General features: G+C 42.5%; 1 protein-coding gene across 4 annotated transcripts in view; it reads left to right on the top strand.

Annotated features, from left to right (window-relative positions):
• Window positions 1-15,581, top strand: part of LOC310883252 (uncharacterized protein) — a gene marked incomplete at its 5' end in the record, with an annotated part of 38,488 nt that overhangs the window by 4,258 nt on the left and 18,649 nt on the right. Inside the window, 4 exons of one of the 4 annotated variants that reach the window (XM_083803268.1) lie at window positions 392-499; window positions 935-1,070; window positions 3,473-3,594; window positions 7,142-9,159. The other 3 variants (XR_014573402.1, XR_014573403.1, XR_014573404.1) reach the window with 3 other exon arrangements.

The raw sequence follows: 15,581 nt of genomic DNA, 5'->3' as shown, positions 1-15,581 counted from the left end.
AATCTTTAGCTAATGCAGTTTATTTCTCCTTTGTAATCGTTTAGTTTAGCCTGTGAGCTGGTTAAGGGAGCCGGACAGCCTGATCAGTCTTTCCTTTTAACATGTTTTCACTTTCTTAGTCCCCCGCACTAACGTGGCATTATGGTAACTGGGTTGCAAAACACTTCTGAGATGGTATTTCTCTCAGGAGTAAATGAAGTAAGCAGGTTTTATTAGTGCATTGGAAAGTAATCAAGAAAAATAAGTTTTCTTCCTCTTTCTATGCTATTTATTGTGTACCCTACCCCACTTTCCCCCCTTCAACTTCCTGCAGCAGACCTGACTCTGAGTTCTGCTGCCTGCTCTGCCTTCAGCCAAGTAACTCGTTTTTTTTTTCTTTTTCCTCTTGTAGCTGCCCAGCAGAGCCCGGCGGTGGTGGTGATGGCGTGAGAAGCAGGAGGGAGAGGAAGGGATGCTGAGGAGCGGGGTGGTCGCAGCGTGGTCAGGAGAGGTGGCCAAGGTAGGCAGGCCTGTTGGCTCCCTGCAGTGCTGCCCAGAGAACATTTCCAGGTGGTGGAAATGGTGGCATGGAGTGGGATAAATCCGTGGAGGTCACATCCAGGGTATGGAACTGAGAAGAAAATGTGCATGTGGTTAAAAGAAAAACACAAGCCTTTTAGCCTTTTCCCAATTGTATTCAGGTTAGGCTTTTATAGAACTCTTTACTTTTCTTCTTCCTGTGACAATGTTTATATGCCACTTTCTTTGAGTGGCCCTTTTCAAGGAACTCGCTTACAAGGGTTTAATTTTGATTTAAGACAGTAGCTTCTGTGCTAAATAAAGCAGCAATTAATTATTAAAAATATACGTTTTGTGGCTGAACATTCCCCTTCATGGCTGTTAAACTCTGAGAAATGTTTTGCTTTTTAATAATTAATTTTTTTTATTTTTTGAGGATACAATAAGTGCTTTGCGGGAAGTTGGGGGAAGGATGGTCTGGCTGCTGCCTAAGACTGCTGGGTGACCCAGGATGGGTTCCCAGCTTTGATACAGGCTTCCTGAATGGCTGGGCACATACTTGGAGGTACCACGTAAGCCTGCCTCGGTGTCTTTTAAACACAGCTGCCTGGTTGTTAGTTAGGTTGTTAGTTGTTAGCTTTGTACCTCCTGTGACAGGCTGAGGGGAGTGCTGCAAGATATCTGCTCAGGAGGCTGTCCCACGGATCAGAAATACCTGACGGTGCCAGGATCACCGCAGGCACAGATCAAGTGTGCTGTGCACGCTAACACAAAAAGTTGAATGTCCTCCTTCTCTTTCCCCATTGGCAGCCTGTGAATCAGAGCAGTACAAACCCAAGATTTTTGTGTGAGCTGAGCCACCGTAGCTTTATGCTGAGAAAAACTGGTTCTGTATGACAAGAAAAATGGCCAATTTATTTGCTTAAGGTTTAAAAAGTTCTTTATGAACTTTGGTAAGGAGGAAATTTCATCTTTGAAGAAAGCCTTATGCACTGGGTTCTTTGTGACCAGCACTGCCTCAAGCCCTGTTCTCTAATTACACATCGGATCAGTACGGGGTGGAATCGGCACGACGTCCTCCACCTGACAGACTGACCCTTCATTTTACAGCAGTGCTCCTGAAATCTTTGCCTGTGTGCTGGGAACACCGCAGGGGCCTGTGAAGGGCAGATCTTAACTCAGCTGGTGCCAGCAGTGTGTGCTGTTACGGCGTGGGAGTACGAGTGGCAAAGCATGAGCATTAGGAATTGCATAATGGGACCAGATAGGCAGCACTTCTCGCTGGTGTGTTAGGGAGACTTGTGCTGAAAGAACCTTTTTTTTTTTTTTTGTGAGATTTAAGACTGTAGCTCTGACCTCCCGTTGCATGTTAGCACTTTCTGCAAGAGATGAGAACTGTTGGCTGGCCAGGTTCCAGTTCTTGGGCTTTGCCTGCCTGGATTCCCTCTGCAGCTTCAGGTACAAGGAGTGCCCAGCTCTGACTATCCTGAACAGCTTGATCACTTTTTAGCACTATTCTGCAACTCTCTGTATCTATCAGTTTCCACTCCAGAAAGGAGTACACTGCAGTGTAAAGTGCTCTCCCATGCCTGGAGGTGCTCAGGGCCAGGCTGGATGGGGCTCTGGGCAACCTGATCCAGTGGGCGACATCTCTGCCATGGCAGGGGGGCAGGAACGGGATGGTCTTCGAGGTCCCTTCCAACCCAAACTGTTCTATGATTCTGGGATTTTAAACCAAATTGGGTGGAGGAGCCTGTCCAGCAGAGGGGCTGCCAGGTTGCAGATCCTGGAAGTGCCTTTCTTCGCTCTGAGTCTGACTGTGCGTCATGAGCATTAGAAAATGGAAAGAGTCCTTGTCCTTGCTGTCTACCTTGTTCTTGGGGTGCTGAGGAGGACTTCGCTTGGGTAACTCAGGGCTTTGGCATCCATCTTGAGGAATAACTCAGGAGCTCTGCCTGCAGTCTGGGAAGGCTGGAGGGCAATTCCAGAGGGAGGGTCATTTGATCTAACTTAGATGTCTTCCTTGTATCACCCTGACAGAGGTGCCTGGGTTAGGACAAATAAATCACACTCTGGAAAGCTGAGACTTAGGGATTTAAACTGGCTTTTGACACAAAAATAAATGGAGGAAAGGTTTTTTTTTTTTTATATATATATATATTTGGAAACCAAGAATAAATAGGAAAAAACATTTTGCACGGAAGATCATAAATTGCCAAGGAAGGCACTGAAGCAGAGAAAGCAAATATCTTCAGGAAATACCTGCTGTAGTTTTTGTTTTCAGCAAATGGCATTCGGGAGACAAAGTATAAAAGTGGGGAAGTAGGACTAAGAGCAATCAAACTAAGCAGATCTGTAGTCAAGGATGGTCAGGTTATTTTCCTGAAATTTCAGACAGGATTTTCCTGTGCTGTTAACATTTGAAGTGCTGAGAATGTATTTAATTAATGACACGTATTTGTTATAGTGAAGGGGCACTGAGCGGTCCACAGCTGGGCCCACTGAGTGCAATCAAAACAGGAGTCTTTCCAAAGGAGCCTGCAGTTGATAAGAAGTCAAATGGTTAAAAATAAAATGAACAAGGAAGGTAAGGACAGCAAAAAAAATCATTCTTGCTTTTGATTTTTTTGGATAGGAGACTCTGGAAGTAGATCAGAGGTAGGAAAAGGCAATAAACAGGAAAGGAAGGCAGGAACAAGTATGAAATGAGCCTGAGGTGTAAACACTGGGAAAATCTGGGTGTGAAAAGAGTGACCAAACAACACAGTGTGAAGAAATCTTGATCAAACTCTGGGAAATACTATCTGTGTTTATCGCTGCCTATACTTTTCCACCACTTTCTATAGATTCTTCTCTGCCGTTTCTCTGCATGGTTGATGTCTTTCTTCTGCACTGCTGATAGGATGTGTACTGTTTACCAGGTACTTTTCTTTAACCATCAAAAATAACAAAACCTCTCCATTCTCTCATCCAGTCCAACAGGGGATCTTTGCTAACACAGTGGCATAGCCGTGTGCTCATCCCCAGGTCTGCTCATCTTGCACACTGGATTAGCAGAGGCACGCTAAAAGCAGCAGACTCAGGCCTTCGCTGGAGGTAATTCATTGCATAAGTCCTCTTTCTGTGCCAATGTTCAATCACACTTTCTCAGGCTCATTAAGGGATATCTCAATAGATGCAAAGAAAAAAATGAGCATTATGAAGACAACTCAGGAACTTATTCATTACCTGATGGCTGATTCAGAATAGTCATCAATAAAAATAATTAATATTAAGAGTAACTACTTTGTGGGCTCCTAGAGTAACATGAGGAATGATGACACTGGCCTTTGGCAGGCACCGAGGAAGAGTTTACTGTGCAGGCTTCCCTGAGAAGTTATGTCAGTGCATATCACATCTGACTTGTTACAGCTCCCCTTCCAGATTCTGGTTTCCAGCTCAGGTCTTGTCTTGAGTAAGATTCTGTCCTTCACTACAATGGGTTCTTTGCATGATGTGTGCAGCTAGGGTGAGGCTCTTGAATCAAATTTTCTACACATATATAAAATACATACTTTGACCTGTTTTTTATTCTGGTGGTGAAAAGCTGAAGAAGCCATGGTGATGTGGCACAATGGCAGTGGTGGCATTATTATTTCTCTGCCATGTGTTTTCCAAACAACAAAAACAGAGAGTCTGTCTTGAAGGATTTATAGTATGAAACAAGTGGGCAGGAATGAAAAAGAGGAGGCAGCACACGGTTCTCAAACGTGTGTCCAGGCTCTTGGTAATATGGGGGTATGTAGACTACCTTGATGTTAGAAATGTTGCAAGGCAAACTTGATGCGGTGGGTGTTATAAATTTCAGAATGAGGTATCCAGCCCAGCACCATGACTTTTTCCTTTTTCATTATGGAGCTATTGGAAGAAATGTTGTGAAAGTCTTGAAAGCTGGAACTCATCATCCTACAAGAGGACTCTTTTGGTTAGCAAAGTCTGTTTTCTCATACTCTTAAAAAAAATATTCCATTTCTAAGTCTGCTGGGACACCTATATTGTATTCCAAACCTCCCTTTAGGAGGACAGTTAAAAATTAGCTTGACTTTTCACAGGGCCGACTCTAGCTTTGGGTGTCGGGTTCTTTCAGTCCAGCGTTATTCTTCTGGAGTATCCGGTCAGGGTGCTCTTGGTTTTTCTAGCATCCATTTTGCCAACCAGGCATGGTCTTCCTGATGCCAGCTGAGCTTGGAGAGAGCTAGAGCTTTGTGTTGCCAACTCTTCCCACACATCATGTGATGCCAAAATTACAGAATTGTCCTGATTTCCAGATCAACACAGTGACATGAGATAACCCATTTTTTCAGATGCAGTCTTCAATATTCCCTTGGGTTCTTCCCCACCCTCTGGTAGAACCTCACCATGCAGGTGAATTTCCATACACAGGAGCTCCTTGGCGTAGGTGCCTTCCATTTCAATAGTTTTATTTCTCTTCTGTGTGCCTGATTTTTTAGATCGTTCTCCTTGGGAAGACAGAAAACTTTCTTTATAGTGATTGGGAAATGCTTTTGAGTGCATATTCTGGAAACCAACTTGCACTTCTTAGTGTAAATGATTATCCTACGCTGAATCCATTCAAAAGCAGTGATATTTCATGTTATGGGGGCAAGGGGAGACATGGGGTTTAGTTAAAATAGCACTTTGCATTTGGCAGGAACATACAGAGTAATGCTGATCAGGCTGCTTATGAGAGCAGCAAGGCTGGAATGTATGCTGTGGAAGCAACGAATAGGAGATTTCAGCTATCTTCAGCCCAAATTAATTAGCATTATGTAAGTGGATAGAAAAGCAAAAATTTAAAGGGAAGGGAGACATCTGTTATGTCTCTGAGTTTTCAGACTTGCCTGCAAATACAGGTCTCCTGGAAAGGCAGAAGTATCTCTGTGCTTTTGAAACAGGGAGAGGAGTAAGTGATGAGGAGTCACTGGCTAAAATCCAGTAGTGTGGTTATTGCTAATCCTGGCTCTTTCTTACCAGGGGTGGTTTGCACTTGCAACTCTTTATGGTTACTTATTCTTCTATCATAAGGATTATATAGCAGCAGGACAAACTAAAACCTCCAAATCCTCTCCCAACAAATCTGAGCAGAGTGGAAGCATCTATCAAACTGATGGATAAAATTCCCAAATATTCTTATCTACAGAAAAGGAAGTTTTCTGCAATACCAAGAAATTCTTGCGCAGGAATGTGTTCTGTTTGCTGTAATTTGCTGCTGGCAAAGGCATGGTGGCTCAAGAATACTCTCGAATATGTACCAAGCAAAGAGCTGATTACAGTGACGAGGTGGGAGGTAATGTTCCAGCAATTTGGAAATCACTGTTGAGAGTTATAATGTTTAGCTAAGGAAACACTTCTCTGAAATAAGACGTTAAGGCAGGCTGACTACTTCTCCCCCCACTGCTTTCCTCCGGTGGATTCTATTAAAGTGTGTTGGGAAGAATAAAAGGAGTGAGGTCAGGTCAGACTGCGTGGCAAGGAAGGTCAGACAGGGTTAAGCAGGTCAGGTCACATTTCTGTGTCTTCTGTGGCTCTCCAAGAATTTGGGGTCACTGCTTAGAAACTGTGCTATTTGATCAGCTGTTGGTAATTTGAGCATTACACAAGAGCAAGCAGAATCAAAGATGATTCCTGAAGGTGAATGATTGGAAAGAAGGAATGAATGGAACACAGTTACATTAAAAAATTAAATAAACCAATCTTTTATTTCACCCCCGTTTCAAATAAGCTATCATGGCTGGTTGACCTAGAAACAAGTACTGTCTGGCTCAGCAGCCAGAAGCATGTATTTCACTGTGCTTAAGAAATGAATTCAGAAAAGACCATGTGTCTGGGAAAGGAGGGCACAAAGCTGAGACATGTGCATAAGGTGGTGTTGCTCTGCTGAGAAAATTAATTTGTCACTTCGGAGGTGTCTGGTCTCTAGGCTTGGCCAGTAGCTGTTTACAATGTCTGGTAAGAGAAGGCATTCTGCTGAACAGCTAAAAATAATCTTTATCCAGTAATTGCAAGGTATTTAATAACTTTTTAAGAAAGTTTATTATCATGAAACAGTTTTCATCGCCATTCATCGGACTGGCAAATTGAGACATTCAGAGGTTAAATAACTTGCCTAAGGTCACAGCAGACCAATAGCAGTGCTGGCAGGAGACCCAGTTCTAAGCCATGCCTGCTGAAATTTCTGTCTCAGAAAGAAAGTAAATTCAGGGTGGATAAATTAACTTTTCTTGAATGATGACAATGCCAGTAGGATCAAGCAAGGGGAGGAAAAGCGTGGTGTCGGTGGCTTAGAGAAGAGAACTTCAGGATGGCTTTCCTGTTCCCAGGAGAATGCAGGTAGATAAAGGAAAACTCTCTATGTATCTTTATTTATTTATTTATTTATTATTATTATTTTTCCAGATCGTGTTGTTTGAGCCCTGGCCAAGAATTTGGCTCAGGTGTTTGTAGGCCAGTCTCCTTATAAAGTAATATTTTCAGGCCTAAAGGTAGCAACATACGTAGAAAAGCAAATCCATCCGAACCTGTTAGCTTAGTAAGAGGCTCTCCTCTAACAGTTGCTCTGTCCCTGGCCATCCTTGTTCAGACCTCCCTCTCTTGGTTTCCCCAGCCCTGGGAACGGCTCTCCAGCACACACGAGAAAGGAAACACCGAGCAGAGGGAGGACCTCAGCCCTTTATACTCATAAGGAAAAGCCTGTTGCAGAGACAGACATGGAAGACAAAGTTTATTTACAGCCCAGCAATGAAAGTGAATTTCAAGGAGACATATTTTGTGGCTGTTTTACTGAAACTATAAGGACTTAGGTACGCTCGCTTGTTATGTCACTCCAGAATTTTGTAATGCAGCTCAGAGTTCCTACTTCACCCTTTTCCTCTACCCACTCCTGCTTGGCAGCTTGATCATCTGAGCGTTCATTCTGGAGCCCTGACAGATTTCTGAACAAAACAGCAATCTCGCTGCGCTGCGATTTCCACAATGTTCCCTTATGTTCCCGTGCACCTGCACCCCCAGAGACGGAACATCTCATATCCCTTTATGCGGAAATGGCTACTTCTGAGTTAAACTATTGCTAGGGTGGAAGAAGAAAGCCCATCAAACCGTTGTGTTTATTGAAGCATTCAGTGAACTTAGAGTGCATGTTAATTGTATGTACCATAAAACTGAAATACTGCAATAACTTTATTGGAACCGGATGCTTTAAAGTCATTTAAGCCTAAACACATTTAATTCATGACAGAGTTCCCAGTTTCTGGGTCCTGAGAATCCTACTGGTGTTAGTACTGGGGAAAGAAGAATCACAAAGATGACATTATGAGAACTTTAATGGCTTTTCATCCCTTTCACAAACAAAGGAGCAGCCTTATACATGTGTGGAAATTTGATGATGGAGTGGCTTTAAAAGCAGGGTTGGAAAGGAAAGACTTTCAAGAAGGGCAACGCATCATCTTGTCCTGTGTCTGCTGAGCCTCTTATACTTCAGGTCTTGGGTCCAGGTCCTGTGTTCTGACCATGCTCTGCTTCCAGAAAATAGCTGCATGAATTCTCTTCTCTGATGGTGTGGAGGAAGAACAACCCAAGTCAAAATCTGGGGACTAATTCTGGCATTGACGACGTGGCAATAAAAGTATTTCCTTCTGGGTTATGAACAGGCTGAAATGTAGACACTCCAGATACACTACCTTATTTTCAGTGGCTTATTAATAATGTGTACGTTTATTTTTCCTCCATAACACTATCAAAAGCAGCTCATTTAAAAACAACACGCAGGCAAATGTATCCTTCCTTTTTATAGCAGGAGAGAGAAGGATGAATGTCAGTCAGTCAAGACTGGTTCCAAAAATGTCTCCAACGAGGCTCCTACAGAGTAAGTGATGTTGGCCAGGGGCCATCTGGAGTACACAGGGCTATAGCTCTTTACAGAGTGTTTGTTATGGATTTCTACAGCGGAGATATTTACCCCAGAAGAACAAACAGATCCTGCTACTGTGTTTCCTTGTGCTTTGTAGAAGTACTTAAACTATTCACAGTGTTGCCTAATACTGTCTAGATCAGTTTCATTTTCTGTGCATTCTTTCATCCCGCCCTGTGTTAGGGTCAGTGTGTATGCAAACTGCCCAAAACAACCCATCTAGTGCCTATGGTACCCCAGTGTTGTTGCAAAATCTCACCATCTCCTCTTAGCACAGGGCCAGGGAGTATGGCAGGGGTCTGCAGAAAGCATCCCAACTCACTTGCTCCAGATCAGTGCGACCGTGGAGATAGCCAAACTTGGAAGTGATTTAGCCTGCCCGCTCTGCAAATGTCCTCGAGCTTAATCCAGTGCTGTGCTTCAGGGTTATTCACCAGTGATTTCTGCTTTGGACAAAGCCTGGGAAGTTTATGTTCAGGACACAGCCCTCCTGAAAGCTTTTGCACCTCTTCTTTGGAATAAGAGTGTTAGGATTTCATTGTACCTCCAGGAGGTGGTATGAATTCCCTGTCCTTGGGTGATATAGGAAGCTCAAGGTAAACTAAGGAGTGAATTTCACTTGACGGAGAAACTCAGTCATTTTTGGTTTTATCATAACCCCAGGATGTTTGCCTTATTCAGAGTTTTCTTGTATAGTTTGGCTTTGTTTCTTTGCTTCTCTTAAGTGATATTTCGTACATTTTTTTCAACTTTTATGTAACTGTGTAGAGTTAAGGAAGTATTCAACTTAGAACACCAAGGATGACAATGGCTGGGATGAAGGTCTGGGGCTCTGGCTGGAGATGCAGGGACATCACGGTATTAGAAAGCAGAGAGATTTCTGGAGAAGAAAGAGGCATCACATAAAAAAGAAATTAGCAGTGTGACTGGTCAGTGCACCAGTGAGAAGGCGTCCTTGCACCAGGGATTCTTCTGGGGCCAGCACCACTGGCCTGGTGCTCGGTATTTGTTTTTCTTTTCCTTGCTTGTTAATTATTGAAGCCAATGGCCATTAAGGCAGTGGACCTCCTGCTATTGGGTTTATCTCTCCTTTTACAGCCCTGTCAAGCAGCAGTAATGTAGATAAGCTGCTGGGTGGCGGCTGTTCAGACAGCAATTAAAACTATACTCAGAATTACAAGGAAAAGTTCAGCTACATTGATACTGGAAATAAACTTAAAGTAGAAGAGAAGTCAGTTTAACCCTGGCAGTCAAATGGCAATGCCTAGCTCTGCTGGGTCAGCTCCTACCTGACTTACTTAAGGTTTAGACAGACCTAGTAAAACATACAATAAAGATAGGGCTTTGCCAAGAAGAACCCACTCACTGCATAATGTCACCAAAGCAGGCCCCCCTATAAAACAGTGGGTGCCCGATAGTCTTTTCTTTTCTACCACGGTACTTCCACTGATTTTAGCAGGGCTCAGGAGCCCCGTGCTCACACAGCAGCGCAGACACACGTGCCCTCTGTCAAAGGGTCTGTACTCTTTGGCTGAACGACAAGAGGCTTCTGTAATCTTTTGCTGGGAATCTTGACACTATCTATTATTTACAGTTCTGTGAAAGGAATTCAAGAGTTGAGGGCAGCAGAAAGGATGCAATCTGGAAGGGTGAAAACGTTACCTTTCTTATGGTGTGTGTAACTGGGTAAGTTCAGTCTCATAAAGAGCAAACATACCACTTTCATATCCATCCTGCCAAAGGATGTGAATGGCACTGCTTATTAGGGTGTTTCATCTGAAATGACAAAACTTCTGAGGCCAGGGCAATCTGAGGACAACTTAAATGTAAGAAGGTGTATTGGCAGACAAGGGGAAGGTTTAGAGTTGGGAGCAGGGTGGGACGGAAGATGCCTTGCTGCAGAGGTGCCGTTGTTCTGGTAGCTGGATGTGACACAGACAATGCCTTGCTGTACATCAAGGGCAGAACATATGTTTGTCTCTGGAGCAGGGTGTACGCCTACTAATCCCTCAGGAGCAGCTGCTTAATTAATAAAGCCACGAAGAAAACTCTCTTTGGCTTTCTCTCTCTGTTTTTCTGACTTCAGGGTCGATGAGTTTGAGGAACCACTCAAAAACTGTTTATTGCAATGTCTTGGGAGCTTCCAGCAGCAGAAAGCTTGCTTTTTTAAAAGCTGTTTTGCTGGAAATAATAGTCACGTATTTGCAGAGAGTTCAGGAGCACCGTTTTATTCCATACGAGTTTTAATGTGGCAGCTGAACAGCTCCTGCCACACGAAAACTGCAGCATCGAGTAGCACTCGGGCCATATCACTCTGCAGCAGCAAAACATACTAGAAAGTAGGTCGTGGAAATAATCCTGCTGGTTCCAGTAATCAGAGTATACAATGGGGTCGAAAGTTCAGGCGGAGCTGGGGAATGCAGTCGGAGAGTTTCTTCGGCCTGAGCGCTGGACACGGCCTGCGCTCTCTGAGGGGCTGTGGGAAGGAGGAGCGCTCTGAGGCGGGACGGCCCTCGGCCGGGCTCGACAGCAAATGTAAAGTTTACAGGATCATCTCGTCCCTGGAACCTGGTGTCTTCCTTCCTCTCTGAAGAACGAAGTTCTCCAGAGCAGAAAGTAGGGAGAGGAAACTAGGTCTCTATTCAGATGTCCGGTTCTACGTACCAGAAGTATGCCTGGGTTTCTGCACAGCTCTGTGGGGGTTTCTTCATTCCTCCTCAAAGAATGGATCGGGGAGAAAAGGAGAAAGCTGACTGGATGTGGGTCAAGAATTTTAAGATGACTTACGATGAATTTTGGGCTAGAAGCTGTGTATAATTATTTTGTTTAAGTGGTTAAATTATCTTGTAATTTCAGATTGCTTATCCTTGTGGTATTTTGGCTGCTCCTGCCCCAGGATGAGGACCCAGAATCCAAAGCCATGCTGTGACCTTGTTTCAGAACCCAGACCTCCCGCAGAGGGCCGCTTAAACGTACCCCTGTTTATCCCTGTACTCCCAGTCAAAGTAGAAATTCTCTTTGAAAACTCTGAGGATGTCAGGGCAGCTCACCTGACTTCTGTGTATTTATGGCACCTGAATAATATACAACCAACAACTGCTGTGCTGGGTAAACTAGAGCTGCATATAGACTATGCATAGGATAAAGTCCTGCTTTCGTGTCCTCCTGGCCCTTTGCAGTTGTAGTTTATAGTGTATCTTTATATGAGGGTCTCACCTAAGTCATCATGTTTAATAAGTAGCAGTGGATCAGTCCTCCATGAAATATTTTAAGCCCTTTCGAGTCATGTTGCCTCCGCAAAATCCTGCATCAATGAATTTGACAGTTTCAATTATGAAATGTCTAAAAGAGAATATCTTTGTTTTGTCTGGTTTTAAACTAAATTACTGCATTTCTTCACCATGGATCCTTGTTCCTTGTAATGTGAGAAATGCTAAATATTAATATTTCATCCACTTCATCTGTCCTGCTCGGGATTTACATCTCTCTTCTTTACCCCTTCTCCAAGCTGAAGATAACCAGTTAATACAACTTTGTCACTGCTGCAGGGTCCTTGCATGGCTCTGCTCCTCAGTGTCTGTGCATGTGAAATAAGGACAATCCTCCCTACGCAATAAGGTAATCGGTGCTTTTAAAGAACTTAAGGACCATTATATAAAAAACATATCACAGCATTCACAATGCTACCTAGAAATTAATTTACAAGTATGCATACCGGTGACATGAGTATAAATTTGGTCATTCTCATTCACAAGTTATTTTTCATACAAAGTACAAATATCAATTACAGGCATCAGTTTTGGCAAATAAGGCTGTTATTTGATGGAAAACACTCCAAAAATTTTCTTGGTTCTAAAATATGAATATTGCTATGTAAGAAAGGTATACAGTGAGTCCATTCAAAATGTTAATTGCTGTTAGCTGAAAGAAATGTCCCCCACACCTCCTTATTCATTCCCTCCCTCATGAATCACAATTCATATAATGAATCCATCATTCCTGGACCAAGTGAAAGGATAAGACAAAATCCTATGTAAGTATTCCTTAAGTAATTTAACTGTTATGAAATTGTGATTTGTCTCATTCAAACCCTTTTTTTCCTTGCTAAATCTTTGAAAGAGAGATTAGCTGTAAGTGAAGTGTTTTAATGGCAACTTTTAAGGTTCTACCAGCTTCTCTTCTCAAGGGTTTGGATATAGCCACGTTCTTAATCTGTAAAGCTTGTTTTTCCCTTTCAGATTGTCTATTCAGATCGCTTTGTTTTCCTTAATGTAAATATTCCAGCAAATTTCAGAACCAAATAGTGATGAATGTGATTAGAATCAGAGCTTTGTTAAGCGGTATGAAAAGATCCTTTATTTCAACAAGGGAGATATATCACCTCAGTTGCAAATTATATCATGCTGACAGAGTGAAATGTACTGTAACCTGATGAAAAAAGAACATGAGCTAACTGTATTGATACAGGGGGAAAGAAATGCACACAATGTTCAAAACAAGTATGTCACTAAGAGTTTGGTTTTTTCCTTGTTTTCATTTTCTGAAGCAGATAGTGAGGTAATTGTTTCTCTGGCTATACGAGTACAGCCAGTGCCTGGCTGATAGGTGGGTCTTATTCATTTGCTCATTAATTGTCAGTTTTTGGTATATGTAACAGGGACAATCACAGTAAGAATTATGAAGAGCCATCTCAAACAGAAAACATTACAGGATCCCATCTTCTGAAATTATACACAGAACACTTTTTAAAAACTTTTTTTTCAGGGGAACAGATGGATTGTTTACAGGCAATAATTAAGACCATGTCCCTTTACCAAAATGCGTTTGATGTCAGGGCCAATTTTCATTTACTATTACATCAAATCTCAGATTAAGTCATTATCTGCTTCATCCAAGCCAACAGAGACTGTCTGGATTAACATAAGGGCTGTTGGGAGGAATATCTCCTTGAAGCACATAGATGGCAACAGAGAAAGGAAAGCCAAATTGTGAAAAGCAGTATTACTGAACTCTAATATGAAGCAACGTTGTTTGGATTTGTCATCTGTTTTACTTCTTTGCTGGATACACTACTTTGCTGAAGAGATCTCAGCATGAGTTGCAACTCACAAACTCAGCTGCTCATCTGGAAACCGATGGAGATTACTTGAGGTCAGGTACAGTGGCAGGTTGCTCACATACAGGATTTTACAAATATGTAAATAATTTCCTCTGTCATCGATGCAGGTATCTGTTAAAGGCATCACCATATTCAGGCTAATGAAAAGGAGTAGCAGGAGTGCTTGAAGCACTGTCACGTGCACACAAAAAGGGGCTGTCCTCTATCATTATTCTCAAAGACTGATTGATATGGGATTTGAGGCTAGAGCTTCTTGAATGGACTTACTATATTTGATTTTAAAAAGTAGTTTATGTGTCAAAGCAATTTCTTTTTGCATCCTGCAGTCATTGACACTGCTGAACCTGTCTGTTTTACTGCTCCATCACTGCGCTCTTAATTCTATGCCACTGCTACAAAACATATTTCTAGTGAAGAAACCCATTTCCAGCTGAAATATAACACAAAGCTTCCACTACACTTACTTTGTAAGCATAAGTACCTATTTTTCAGATCATCAGGTGTATCAATAAATGTACCTACTCTTTGTAAGCATTCATTAAACCCATACTTAAACTGGGCTTTGAAATGACAGAAAATTGCATGTTGGATTTATCATTAATGTGGGGCAAAGAGGAGAAGAGAAGGAAAAAGCATTGTCTAGTGTATGAATCAAAGAACAAGGAAGCTTTTTATTTCCCCATCGCTTATTTTTCAAGCAGTGGAGGTTGCAGTAAAGATGGAATGAAGTATCCCAGGGCACTCATGATAGTCATGACCAAATGTGTTAGATCTGAAACATAACCCCAAACTTGAACGAGTGCTTACCCACTTCTAAATCCTTGACTATGTTTTCAAAATGTAAGTGTTGCATGGCACGCTTTTCTTCGTGTTCCAAACTGCAGTGAAACATTGCGATCCCAATATGACTGTCCACTGCTGCTATCAAAGTCTCCTCTGATTTTGGTACAGTTATCTCTTGCTCCTTAATGGTGCTGCCTTTCCCCACATCAATAGTGATTAGTTATCGCTGCACATCAGCTTAGGTTTTCAAAATTGTTTTGAAAATTAGCAAGCAAATATACATATATATATTTATACCATGTGTTGTTACTGTCAGTCTTACAAACATGTGGAAATAGAAGTGTTTTAATAAATAAATAAATACATGAACTATTTTTAAAATACTTTGTGAAATGACAGGAAGGTTGCATTTTTTAACTTTTAAACTTCTGAGTTCCATATTACCCAAATGATCATTTTCTGCACTTGTGTAAAACAAAAATAGTTTTCCTCTTAAAAGATGAGATTTGGCACTCAGGGCAAAATTTTCCTCTCCAATCTGCAATGCAGATGCCTTAGCCGCAGAGCAGATTTCAGCTGCCTTTCTGCATTCATTTCATGCATAAAACTTTCACTGACATCTATGGGAGCTCCATGCACGGGCTCTGCTCAGACAACACAGAACAGGCCAGAGGGAAGAATATTCCTCTGGTTTACCTTGAATGCCCAGGACCAAGATCGAGACCAGGACTGAAGTCAGGCTGCTAGCAACCATTTTAAGCTGGTTCTTACGGGATAGGGAAATTTTCTTGGAGGAACTGTGAACAGTCTGTGGTCTGTTGGAGAAGTTGGCGAGGGTTCGCACACTTCTGTGACTAGCTTCTCTAATCTGACTTCATCACGAGGCAATAACTCTGCAAACCTGCTAGCTAAAATTTGCCGTTAGAGACAAATCCCTGCAGCCTGGGTTACGGGCAGGGCCGTTACCAGCATGTGGGAAGAATTAATTTCCCTACAGTGCTGCCTTAAAGATGTCTGCATTGCCTTCCATTAGCAGCTGGGCTGGAGTGGTTGGCTGGGGAAGCTGTCACTGTCCCTCCAATCCATCCTTTCTGTCACGTGCAGAGAATTCCAGAGGGAGGAGACCCCTGGGATGAAATGGGTCTGAATCCTTTCAGTATTTGTACTGGGGAAGGTAACTTTTCCTTCCCTTGTGTAGGAAGAACGTGTTAAAGCCAACGTCAATTGCTGCTTCTG

The sequence above is a fragment of the Anser anser genome (genome assembly GCF_964211835.1).
Source record: "Anser anser genome assembly, chromosome: 18".
Classification (NCBI taxonomy): domain Eukaryota; kingdom Metazoa; phylum Chordata; class Aves; order Anseriformes; family Anatidae; genus Anser; species Anser anser.
Note: the sequence above shows the minus strand (reverse complement) of the source record. Positions and strands in the feature narration are given on the sequence as shown.